The following is a 13,677-nucleotide window of genomic DNA, read 5'->3' on the forward strand; positions in this document are numbered from 1 at the left end:
GTAGACACAATCCAGTTATTATTTGACCAATATATAAATTAGTATAACAAAATTAAAATCTTACTTTTAAGAATTATTCTATAATAGCATATAGAATTATATAGGAATGCATAAAAAAACAAACAAAAGAAAACCCCTTAAGTACCTTTGGTATCAAACCGGTAGATAGATAAGAGTAAGCCTAACCATACAAATCTATAAACATAATATATAGTCTAAAGAAATTGAATATTTTATAAAAAATATATAATAAAATCAATGCACTTTAAATTTTTAGGGATGCTCAATTCAACATACTTATATTCAATGCAAGTCGTAAATTAAAATTAGCGTTAAAATTATGTAGTGGAGCACCAAGAGAATGAGCACACAGAAGAAGAGTTGATGGCGGCATAGATATTTTGAACCTTTTCTATTTCTGCACTAATATTTGATTAATAAATAAAAGGCGTTTCAATTATTATTTTTTTTTTTTACTCAAAATTTAATATATAATTTACTTTTTTGAACCAATACATTTTATAATGTAGACCAATGCATATTAAAATAATATGAATACATCGCATCACACAAAAGTTAGCGAGTAAAACACATGCTTATTTCTAAATGTAGATTTCATGTAAGCAAAATCCAATTCGGGAAAAGAAAATTGATTAACTGAATTCTTATAATTTTATAAAACTAGACCAACCGTGACCCATTGAATCAGTATTTATAATGTATATTATTAAATATACGTGTTTAGTGTAAAGACATTCAAAAATGGAAATTTTGAAAAAAAAAAAAAAATAATAATAATATATATATATATATATATATATATATATTTTTTCATTGAACTTTTGAATAGTCAAGTCGCTGCCTGATGATATCTGTTGTTTGATTGAAACAAGTGGCTATTTATAGCAGCGGGATGTGAGCATGTTTATATAACAATAAACAAGTATTATCAGCTCTTTTTATTGAGCACTATCTAACAACCTCGTTGAATTCATTAGTCCATTACTTTTGAATATTAAAAAACAAACCCGAGTATATATATATATATATATATATATATATATATATATATATATATATATATATATATATATATAGTACGTACCCGTTATGGAATTAAGATTTCATTAAAAAAAAAATTTCACTGAATTTGATCAAATATTTTTTTTTTTTTTTAACAGAGGAAAATCAAATTTTAATGAGATCGATCATATCTCACCATCTTGTTTCGCGAACGAGGAGGGCGGCACCAAGGGAGATAACTCCAATCACTGCTTAAAGTTTGTCAAAATTTAACAAAATTATTTTCAAACTTGGGCAGGAAAAAATACCTAGATAAATTTAGTTTTTTTCACTGATTTTACAGAGTTTCTCTGTCCTTTTTTAATCCCTTTTTTGTTTAAAGGATCCTCCCTCCTCATCCACAAAATAAACAAGATGGCTACAATCAATCTCATTAAAATATGATTTTCCTCTGTAAAAAAAAAACAAAAAAAAAAAACTACTTGATTAAGTGAAATGTTTTTAAATGAGAACTTAATTCCATAATAAGTATGTACAATATAATTTTTTTTCAATATTTTCATTTTTTAATGTCTTGATTAAAGTAAATAAGTACCCTTAACATTGACATTGGTTGATAAAGCAATCAGCAGTTATGAATGTTGCTGTAGACTTCTGCATAAGCTCATGCATCAGGATTCTCTGATCTGCACAAAGTAGCAATGATACATAAAAAAAAATTGAAATGGTTTAACATCTCAATAATGGCATACATAGAAATTGCTTAATGATCTAAGAATCGTTTTTAATCTGAATTAAAAATAAGGAAATTATTACTATTTTTGTGCCTCCCACAGTTGGATATTTTTTCCTCTTTAAGACCATATGTATTTTGTCACATTTTTTACATGAGTTTTTCGTTAAAAATTTCATATCTTTGTTAAAACACAAGATAAGCAATGAAATTTTCCATAAGCGTAATTTGTGCAAGAGTTCAGAATATGTCATTGAAAATCTCTAGTTTACTTTCAGCAGCCTTGCATCTTTCACTTCCTTTATTTTGTCCTTTAATCCTCATATTTCATGAGCAATGTTTCTGACAAAAAGGGGAAGAATGTTTTCTGGATCCAAATCTGTCCATCTAATACTTATTGGTTAGTTTTTGACCTCATTTTTTTTTTTTTAGTTCCTCACATCAAATGGCTTCATCCCTCATCTGGAGTGATTGCCATGAAAAAATTAAATGGTTTCCAAGTAATCTGCTGTAAATGTAGATAAATATGCTGCAATATTTTAATACCATGTATCCATTAAAAAAAGAAAAGTATTTATACATGTTATTAGGTTGTTACAAAAGCAATATAGTTTTCTCACATGTTACTTTTATATAGGATTTCTGAATTAATTCATTGATATACATAGCCATGTTATATATCATTTTGAAGCGCGTTTTTTGCTCTAGCGAATCGCGTTATTCATTACCGTTTTCAATCTTTTCATTAATTTTTTTGCAGACTTTTCGACAGCATGGACAAAATTCAAATCTGCACGATTTTCTTGTTCCAGTTCAAACTAGACCAAAAAGCTGCCAAGACAGCTTGTAATAGCTACGATGCGTTTGGCCCAGGAACCACTAAAGAATGAGTGGCACAACTGTAGTTCAAGAAATTTCGCAATAGTGATTAAAGCCTTGAAGATGAAGACAGTTGCAGCCAGTTGACTGCGGTTGATAACAAACATTTGAAAGCCTTAATTGAAGCTGATCCTCAAAAAACCACATGAGAAGTTGCTGTTGAACTCGAGATCAACCAGTCAACAGTCGTTCGCCATCAAAAGCAAATAGGGAACTCAAAAAAGTTGGATAAATAGGTGCTGCATGAATTGAACAATAAAAAAAAAATCGTTTTGAGGTGTCTTCTATGCTCCTTCTGCGCAACAAAAACGATTCATTTCTCAAGCGGATTGTGACATGTGATGAGAAATGGATCCTCTAAGACAACCGGCGATGTTCAGCACAGTGGTTGGATGCTCTACAACACTTCTCGAAGGCAAAATTACACCAAAAAAAGGTTATGGTAACTGTTTGGTAGTCTGCGGCCAGTCTCATCCATCACAGCCTCTTGAATCCGGGTGAAACGATTACAGCAGGAAAGTACTGCCGATAAATTGACAAATGCACCAGAAGCTCCAACGTATGTACCTGAGATTGGTCAATATGAAGGGACCAAGACCAATTTTCCATGACAACGCTCGCCTGCATGTTGCCCAACTGACCCTGCAGAAGCTGAATGAATTGGCCAGAGATAGATTAGTTTGGAAGTTAATTTCTTAAAACCATCCAATGTTAAATTGAATAATAAAAATGATTAGGTTTCAGTTTTTTCTAAACTTATACAAGGTTAATCTAATGAAACTAGTTATTGATTATTAAGTTAATTGCCAATCAATACAATATCTTTAAAAATAGTTCACTTTGGAAGCTTTAACAAAGTCTGAAAAAAAATGCAAGATTGGCATTTGAACTTGGAAATAATTCCAAAGCCAACGTTGGATGTTGAAAAAAGAAAATGGATAAGTAGAAAAATTGTTAGTTAAGAAAAGTCATATGGTTCAATGAAGGCGTACGAGTCAATATTAAACAGTATAAAAGCCTTTTTCCCTAGGAATAAAGTGTAGTATCTGTTCTGGTACTACATTTCATCTTTTCTATCCTTAGTCAGTGAAAGAAATCTTTTTAAACCGAGACAATTTTTATTTTTCTATAACTCAGAGAGAACCTTTTTGTAGGGGAACTGAATTTTCCTTACACTAAAAAACAACCATGTGCTTAACTCCGCCCTCATGGGTTGACAAGTAACTTAAAAAAAAAAAAAAAAAAAAAAAAAAGTTAAAATTAATATGAAAAGAAAATTTTCAATCTATTATACAAATCTCACCTGTTAAAATGTATGCATGTATGTATGTTTGTATGCCTGCCTAAAACTTTCAATAAAAGTGACGGATTTTCGCGAGATCGGTATCATTTTCAAACTGGATCCTTTGGACGACAAATATTGAAAAATTGGCCCCAAAACATTAATTTCTTCACCCTCAACTGGACACTTTTCCACAGCGAAGGGGGGGGGCGCTATTTTTGCCGATATTTTCAAAAGTTAACCTCTCTTTTCGATTGACTAGCCTTAATTTAAACATTCATCACTTCCAGTTTGGCGATGGGCACAACAGCAAAGAGGTCACTGGGGGGGGGGGGGGGTCACGTTCTTTTCCTCCTTCGCAATACAGGTTCGAGTCTGCCTGCCTACTACCACTTTTTTTTTTTTTTTGCTCAATACACACCTTCAAACACCTAAGCAACACCGGGCACCCAGGCTAGTCTATTACATAAAGGGCAGGTGTCTGTGTGTATGTTTGTATGTTCAGCTAAAAGTAAAAAACTACAAAATAAACACCCACAAAGTTGGTATATTCTTGATCGGCGTTGCCTGGATGAATAATATCTAAGTTACTTTTGCCCTGAGCAAGACTAGGTAGCTTCGCTAATTTAAAATAAAAACCTTTTTTTTTTTTATCTCTGCATATGCACCCAAAATCTACCAGATTTTCAGATTCAATTGTGTAACAAAAAAAAAAAAAAATCAGCATAGTTAATAGCTAATACCTTTTAAAAAATTCAATAAATCATTTTTCCGTCAACTTACTAACAGTATTTATTTCATTAGATCATGATGACAATTAAAATACCCTGAAAATATTTGGCATGGATATCAAAGCATTAATTATGTAAAATTTTACATTTAACATAAAATAAAAGTTTGTGGTGGCTTCTTTCTCGTGATATCTGAACTTCAAATATTGCATAAATTTTAATTGGAAAAACAAATGTTTTTAGTAACAAAACTATTGCTGGCATCGTTCCGTTTCAGTTTAGTCTGTTGCTGAATTGCAGTGTCTGGTGTGACTGTGCAAGCTTATCATGAATCAGCAGGCTCTGTTGCAGTTGCCACCAATGTAGGTAGTGTCTGGTTACAAGAGCTCTGTTGCAACTCTATTGTCTATACTTTTTCATCTCTCTCCAATTATGGTTGGTTGGTTGGTTGTTTTACGGCATATCAACCCTTTTAGGTTATTTAATGCCGAATCCAAAGATTTTGAAGAAAAATTTTTTAATAGAATATATTCGTTGTTTTCAAGTCAGTTTCTATTTAACCCATAGTTTGGACCCTAACAGGTACTACCACTCCGGGTCAGAGTGGACCTGGGAGCAATGGTAATTAAAGAGTGGCTCACACTCCCCAAAGCCTGCAAGCTGGCACTTCTCCAATTATGATCTTTCCTCTTAGAGCATACCTTCACAACATTTCTCCAGCGGTTATAGTTTTGTAAAATCAGTATATTTATAACAAACTAAAAGCAGCAATTTCGTAAAGTAGTGAACACATTACATAACGTTAAAAGAATAAAAAAAAGTAAAAGTATAAATAAAAATTGATCGATCAGTTATCTTTCCACATGCACAAACATAAAATTACAATAGAAAAATGCGAGCATGAAAAGTAATATGGTTAAGCTTAAACATGGAAAAGTAAAGGACTAGTTGTTAAAACTGGAAAAGAAAAGGACAACATATTCTAGTAAAAAAATATAATAAAATAACTTAAAATAGTGCAGCATTAAGAATTGATTAAAATAATGTTATAAATTGAATCTTAAAAAATTCTTAATGCTGCACTATTATAAGTTATAAATTTATTATATTTTTTACTAGAATATGTTGTCCTTTTCTTTTCCAGTTTTAACAACTAGTCCTTTACTTTTCCATGTTTAAGCTTAACCATATTATTTTTGGTACTCGCATTTTTATATTGTAATCCATGATTTTTCCAGGCTTCCAGTAAATTCACTTGTTCTTTGTTTAATTTCAGTCTTATTTTTTTGCCCCCATAAACATAATATATATATATATATATATATATATATATATATAAATGTAATAACCATGTACAGCACTGGTCTGCTTTCAATACCCCCCCCATTATCTCCCTTTCATTCTTTCTGTTTCACTTGTTACTTCTCTTTTCTCGAGTCATAAAAAACGTCGCTCACCTCCTAATGTTTTTTTTACGATTTTGAACTCCAGTAAATTCATCATAAGTTTTGTTTTACTGAACGAAAATTGAAAAAATTTGTTTCACAATATAGCTGAGAAGGTCATCTATAAATTGTAATGATTGAAATTTGGTTGAAAAATGAGTGAGCGGTGAAGCTTTAAAGCAGTTCTAAATTACTAAAATTACCACTTAACCATATATTCAAACACTACTGTGTTTGAATGATATATTTATAGTCAGTGGCGGCTCGTGCCTAAGATTAGTGGGGGTGCTGTTTTAAAAAAAAATACCTATTGTTTTAATATTGTGTAAAAATAAAACAAACATAAAAAATATACATAATTTATACGTATGCACACGTATAAAAATACAATAACTTAAAGGAATCCTAAATAGATGTAAATATTTTAAATATTTTACTTATTACATTCATTTGAAAGTAAACTCAATTTTTCTTGTTTTAATTTGTGAGAAAAGATTGATAATTTTCTCCTTAACTTCTGAATGACTGCTGAAGAACGTTTTTTCAATTGAAAGCAACCCATGGTGTTCCTTAGAAAAGATTCTAACGTTCTGCCTCTGATGTAGTCATGGGAATTGTCATGATAATTTTTATGAATTTTGTGATTTCAAAATAAATTTCAGGAGATCAATTACTTTGTAATACTCATGGATATCTGACCGACTATAAAATATTTCTAGCTCAGTTTCAAACTTTCCTTTCAATCATGGGATATGCTTCAGTTGTCAAGGATATCTGTTTTGTAGGTATTTTTTTCTTAAAACTAGCAATGCTTTTCTTGTAAAACAATTTAGCAAGTATTAAATGTTTCGTTGAAGAATATCTGTCCATTATATCAACAGATATATAGTCACACAGTTCTTTAGCTTCGCCCTTGAGTGTTTGGGAAGAATTTTCACAGTATTTGGTGTTTCTTATCTCTAAAATAGCAGTTTTGAAATTTGTTATATATTCATTGACTTTATATATGCTAATTTCCCGAGAAATAATTTCAACATGAGGCATAATTTTATGAAATAGCTCAAACCAAAATATGAAATTTTCATCGTTCAAATATTTCAGAATTCCTGTCGCTTCTGCAACGGTCTCATCTACATATGATGTTGACTGAATTTCAGTGACAGTTTTTTAATGCTTGAACTCTATTTATGTATGTTAAAGTTCCACCTTGTGGCGGATACACGTAGAATGCTTACATCCAGATGCTTCTTGAGAATGGACTGACGCTGCGGTGATCTAGAAAAGAAAGTCAGAATAGCTAAGATGTTAGAGATAAATATTCTAGCATTTCGTGTAATGCTTGCTGCATTCTTCATTATTAAATTAAGTTGATGCGCATAACAGTGAAATGTGCATTACTATAAACTGCTTTTATTTTCGCCTGAACACCAGCTTTTTTGCCTTTCATGAAATTTGCATCATCAAATGTCTGAGCTATCAATTTTTGGCGATTCCATTGAAGAATTATATCTAATTGTTGTAGAATAAATTGTGATATCCCATCAGCGGTTTGGTTTTCTGGAATAAAGAATCCCCAAAAGCGTTCAAGTATTTTTTCATCCAAGACGTACCGTAAAACAATGATCATTTGTGTATGTTCAGACACATCTGTTGTATCGTCAGCCATGACAGCTACAAAGGAAGCTTTGCTAATTTCTGCCTTTATTTCATGAAGGTATATTTGTAAAAGACAGTCAAGTATGTCATTCTGAATGGTCTTGGAAATACCTTTGAAGACACTACTGGTTTCTAAGTGATTCTTTAAATCTGGATCTAATTAAGATGCAAAATTTAATAATCCTCTAAATACACTTGGATTTACTGAATCATCTTTTTCATCATGTCCTCGTAAGGGAGTTTCAAAGTTCCCACAAAAGAAAATACAATCTATTATTTTAGATAAAATTTCACGGTTTTTCTTAACATTCATGTTATGATGATTGATTGAAAGTCTGTAGGCCTCACTAAGTTTTTCTTTAATATTTAGGGTCCCCAAAATTGATAGGGAAACTACATTGTCAACGTGCTTCTTTGACTTCTCATGCTTTTCAGTTCTATCTTTCATTTTGCTAATAGTTCTGAAACCATCTTTTGTCCACGTTACATCACCCCCAAACAACAAACAAGGAAAGGGGAACAATGCCTTTTTTATTTCTTGGGGACGCAAGGAGGCCATGGTTAAATTCTTCTTATATCAATTGTGTTGGGAAAGTACTAGGTAGTCTATTAGTAGAATATCAATTAGGGTAGAAGGAATACAATGTTTATTAACAAAAAAAGTTTTACTATTTAAAAACGGTTTTATTTATCTTTCATTTTGCTAATAGTTCTGAAACTATCTTTTGTCCACGTTACATCACCCCCAAATAACAAACAAGGAAAGCAGAACAATGCCTTTTTTAATTCACAGCCGCAAAGCCAACTTTTCCGTTAGTATCATTAAAGCTATGAATATGCACTTTGTTGTTGCTAATGCCTGGCTGAGATATTTGAATATCAGGCGTTGAACGGCTTCTTTTCTTAATTTCAACTTTATCATGGAGAGACAGCTGTGAAAACTCAATCTGTTGAAGTTCACTTACCATCTCAGAAGTTATTTCTTGGGGATGCAAGGAGGCCACGGTTAAATTTTTTTATATCAATTGTGTTAGGAAAGGTAAGTACTAGGTAGTCTATTAGTAGAATATTAATTAAGATAGAAGGAATACAATGTTTACATGATCCTCTTTTTGCGATTCAACTGAACCGGAAGTTCTAACTGAGTTGAATCATACTTTTATAACTTTTAGATCACAGATTTTTATTAACGAAAAAAGTTTTACAATTTAAAAACGGTTTTATTTATAAAAAGCTTGTTGTTAATTCAAAATAGGCATATAACAAAATAAGCTTGTCATTAAAATTGTTTTTTTAATACAAATATTTTTAACTTTGCCATTATAAGCCGTCGAAAAAGGGGTAAATACGCAAAAACATTTTAATTAAAAAATACTATTTTAAATTGTGTACACTTTACAGAGTAAAAAAAAATATACAAATATATTTCTTTTTAACTTTATAGATTAAATAAAATTTTATGGGGTTTTCCGCATGCAAACAAACGAAAAAGATTTCTTAAAATACATTTAATTTACAATTTTTTAATAATTTATTTTTTCATAAAAACAAAATCTTTGAAATTTACTTGCCCGCAAACGATGGTAAAGTTAGGAGTTTACCATTTAAAAATGGTTTTATTGGATAACAGTTTTATTCAAAATTTAAAAATGTGTCTTTATAACAAAACTTTGTAAATAAAATATAGAATAAAAAGTTTACATGTTTGTACTGTGAGCAAACAAAAAACATTTAAAAGATACATAATTTGATTTACAAATCTTTTCACAACTTTTTATATAAAAACAAACTTTTCTATTTATTATTTGCTTATTATAAAAACGGTTTTACTTACTCGTTTTGTTATTGCACATTTTGATTTAAAAAAACTTTGTTCAAAGTGTAAAACTTCTTACATTGTCCTCGTGGGAGGTAAATAAATGCTAAAGCTTATATATATATATGTGTGTGTGTGTGTCTGTACATATATATGTGCGTGTATATATCGTGTGTGTATATATATGTGTGTATGTACATATATATGTGTGTATATATATATGTGTGTGCGTGTACATATATATATATATATGTATATATATATTTATATATACACACACACATATATAAGTTAAAAACATTTCTAACCAAAATGTATTTTAAAAATAAAATTTTCTTCGCTTTTCTATAGAAAAAAATGTAAATTCTGTAAAGTTTAACTACTACAAAATAAATAGATTTCAAACTACTTAAAAATACAAACAAAATAAGCCATATAGGTAAAAAAAAAATAACATTAGTCGCGTTGGTAGCTTCAAGGCTATAAGCCCGAACAATTTTTATTTAAAAAAAGTTTGGCATATTTTATATTTTTGTCTGCTTAAATCGCATTTAAAAGTGTGGGATTTTTTTTAAGGTGGAGATTTTATTTACAAGAACACATTACACTTTTTAATAATAATAAAAAGAAAACATTTGTAAACAAGCCTCTTAAAAAAAATAAGCGCAAACATCGCATTTCACAAGAGTTTAGAACTGCGAAAACTACAGCTCCAAATTGGCTCATATCGGTTGTCTAGATCGGGCATGCGCACAAGCGTACTTCACTAAGGATGTGTAACTGTGAATTTCGCAGCTCCAAGCAAAGTTTTAGTTTTATGCTTATATGAGTATGAGGATAGTTATCGACATTAAGCTTCAGGATTATATATATATATATATATAAGTTATAAAATATATATGGCAATTAAGCTACACAGAATATTCTGCGTTTCATCCACGCTAGGATTGTGGACTAGGCGCAAACGTAGACCCCACAATTTTAATGAACCACCGTTCTGCCAGATCAAACATATCCATTCCTGTGTCTCGATACATCTTCTATCATTATATATAATCAGTTTTTTTTAAATAGTCAACCATATAGGAGCCTATTCGTGTACAGACACACATTCAGCTTTATATATATATATATATATATATATATATAAAAAATTATTAATATGATATATTATCACGTAGAAAGAAAAAAATAAACATATTCTTTTTAACGTGTATCGATAATATTGAGTAGAAATGACTTGGGGGTGCTGCAGTTCCACAGCTCCAGGCACGAGCTGCCAGTGTTTATAGTTGATCTTAAAAACAAAGAGTTGTAGTAGCAATATCACACCATTTTTTTTCTTTACATCAAATAAACTCAAATCAAGCATTATTGAAAAGAACATTAAAGAACAAAGAAATAATATTGTTAGTTTTTTAAAATCGGCCGATTAGAACTGGAGTTATGACTATTCAAAGTATCAAAACAATGTGTGGTTCATTAGACATTTTGCCTTAAGTCAGTCCTATTCAAATGCATATAAGCTTGTGACTGAAAATGGTAGAAAATTTACACAATTTACAAACTAACCCATCTTTAAAAAGCTTTATCTTCAGATCTTTTTAAAGTATTATGATTAAATTTTGAACATATTATAATACCATGAAGGTTCAGTTGGCATTATTTACGACCATCTGACTTAGTAACTTACGGGGCTAATTAAGATACTAATTAGCATATTCCAGTTTCATTTTAACAGTTTTAAGTAGAAATATCATAAAAACAGTTAAGAAAAATGGTAAGTAAGGCTTTATCATCATAGGAAGTATTATTCTGATGGACATTATCGTTTGACATTAAAACATCATGAAAAACCCAAGATGGTAACCGGGAAATCCAAGACGGCTATCATGACATGCTTTAAAGAAATTATTAATAAAATATGGCTTGTAGCATATCAAATTAAAGAAAATTTTGTTCAGATCAGAATTATGTTTTGAAATAAATTATACTAATTAACATAATTAAGTTTTATTTAACAGCTTTAAGTAGAAGCATCATAAAAAAACAGTTTAAAAAATGGAAGTAAGGCTTTATCATCATGCAAAATATTATTCTGATGGACATTATCATGTCATCATTACATCATGAAAAATCCAAGATGGAAATCAGGAAATCCACCACGACATGATTCAAAGAAATTATTAACAAAATATGGCTTGCAACATATCAAATGAAAGGAAATTTTGTACAGATTACAATTATCTTTTCAGGTACATTAAATTAATCATGATAATTAAATTTTATTTTAACGGCTTCACGTTACTGTGACAATTATTTCTATTACTATTTTGTATAATTTTTTATTTTTAAGTCATTGTTGAGACTTCAAGAGACATAGCAGCCATTTTTTCTTGTTTTCATGTAACGCTCGACACTATTTGTTTTTGAACAGAACAAACATTTACAACAACAATTTATCGAGGTAGTTAGAACAGTAACTTTCCTTTGGTAACATTTATTTGTTATATATTTGTTTTTTGACCACTTTTTCATACCTCTGTGGATTGTAAAATAAACCCAATAAAAGTTATTCTTTTACTTAACTGGATACGTGGCTTGTGTATTTTAACTCATTTAAAAGCGTGGTCATTCTCAGTCATTCTTTTTCAAAGAATTTACTTTTTAAAAATATTCTTTTCCTTTCCATAATTGAAACTTATGTTTTCTAAATAATAAAAAAAAAAAAAAAAAAAAAAAAAAAAATGAATACTTTATGTCCATAAGTTAGTTGATTAACGTTTCGTTTACAGATTTTTTTGTGCACGTCTTGGCATACAAGAATTCTCACGTTTATACGCAGTTGTCACTACTTCTATCGACTCGTGCATAGAAAGTTTTTATTCAATTCTTTTCAAATTTTGAGATAAAAGGAATTAATATATTCGCTATTAAATAGCGTTTGAAAGTTTCTATCTTTACTTATCTTTGTATTACAAAGCGTTAACTTTGAGATGTTTTATTTGTGACTCGAAAACCAAGAACAAAAAAAAAAAAAAAAAATGTTCATTGTCGGTTATTCTTTTTCAAATAAATATTCTTTTCCTGTGCATAATTAAAAATTTATGTTTTCTAAATAAAAACAACAAAAAAAATATGAAAACTTTATGTTCTTAAGTTAGTTGACAAACATTTTGTTTACAGATTTTTTTTTTGCACATCTTGGCACACAAAAATTCTCATGTTTATATGCGGTTGTCGCTTCTATCGATCCGTGCATAGAAAGTTTTTATCCAATTCTTTTCAAATTTTAGGATAAAAGAAATTAATATATACATTATTAAATAGCGTTTGAGCACAGTTTCTATCTTTGTACTACAAAGCGTCAACTTTGAGATATTCTAACTTTTGACTGGAAAGACGTACATTTGTTCAAAGACAATTCTTCTATCTGATAAACTAAAACAACTAGAAATGGTGTTGACGGGTACAACTGCTTCGAGTATTTTTGTGAACACACCTAGCAAAAAGTGATCTACCACCAGTGGGCATGCTATGCTGACAGGTTTCGTCATTAATAGTCGAATTTAAATAGGGATTTCTTGGAATATACAAATCACAACAAAAATATTAAAATACTATTTTAAAGTAAATTTTATTGTGAATCCAGTTATATAAGTTTTATTTTTATGAAAGTAGTAGAAATGTATTTATTACTGATTTAAAGACTGAGTGTCAAATTAAGTAGCAGTGTGTGCCTTGTCAAGTGCTGAATGGTGTCTGGTATTGCTAGTTGTAGATTAACACCCTCAGCTAATAAGATTATATTTTAACCAATTACATGTGAAAATTTTGAAAAATTTGGCAGAAATTTAAAAAAGCAACCCGCAATTTAGAGGGGGGGGATCAATTTTTGTATGTAAATCTAACATAAAATTATCTTTCATTTCAAGACCACATGGCTGTTAACTAAACCTTTTTATTATCAATCCTAAGTCTGGCTGGCAAGGTCATAAAATCACATGTAATTTACCTAAAATAGTAGATTCACCCCCTCTCACTTGAAAAGGAAACATATTGGTTAATTTCCATGAATTGTATGGCCAGTTGTAACTATTGTTCAAAATATT

At 30.0% G+C, this 13,677-nt stretch overlaps 1 protein-coding gene across 16 annotated transcripts in view; it reads right to left on the reverse strand.

Annotated features, from left to right (window-relative positions):
* Window positions 1–13,677, reverse strand: part of LOC145292016 (uncharacterized) — a 110,739-nt gene that overhangs the window by 59,520 nt on the left and 37,542 nt on the right. The gene's annotated exons all lie outside the window — the stretch shown is intronic.

Source organism: Euprymna scolopes, chromosome 2, assembly GCF_053919585.1.
Source record: "Euprymna scolopes isolate OS-2025 chromosome 2, ASM5391958v1, whole genome shotgun sequence".
In the NCBI taxonomy this organism is placed as follows: domain Eukaryota; kingdom Metazoa; phylum Mollusca; class Cephalopoda; order Sepiida; family Sepiolidae; genus Euprymna; species Euprymna scolopes.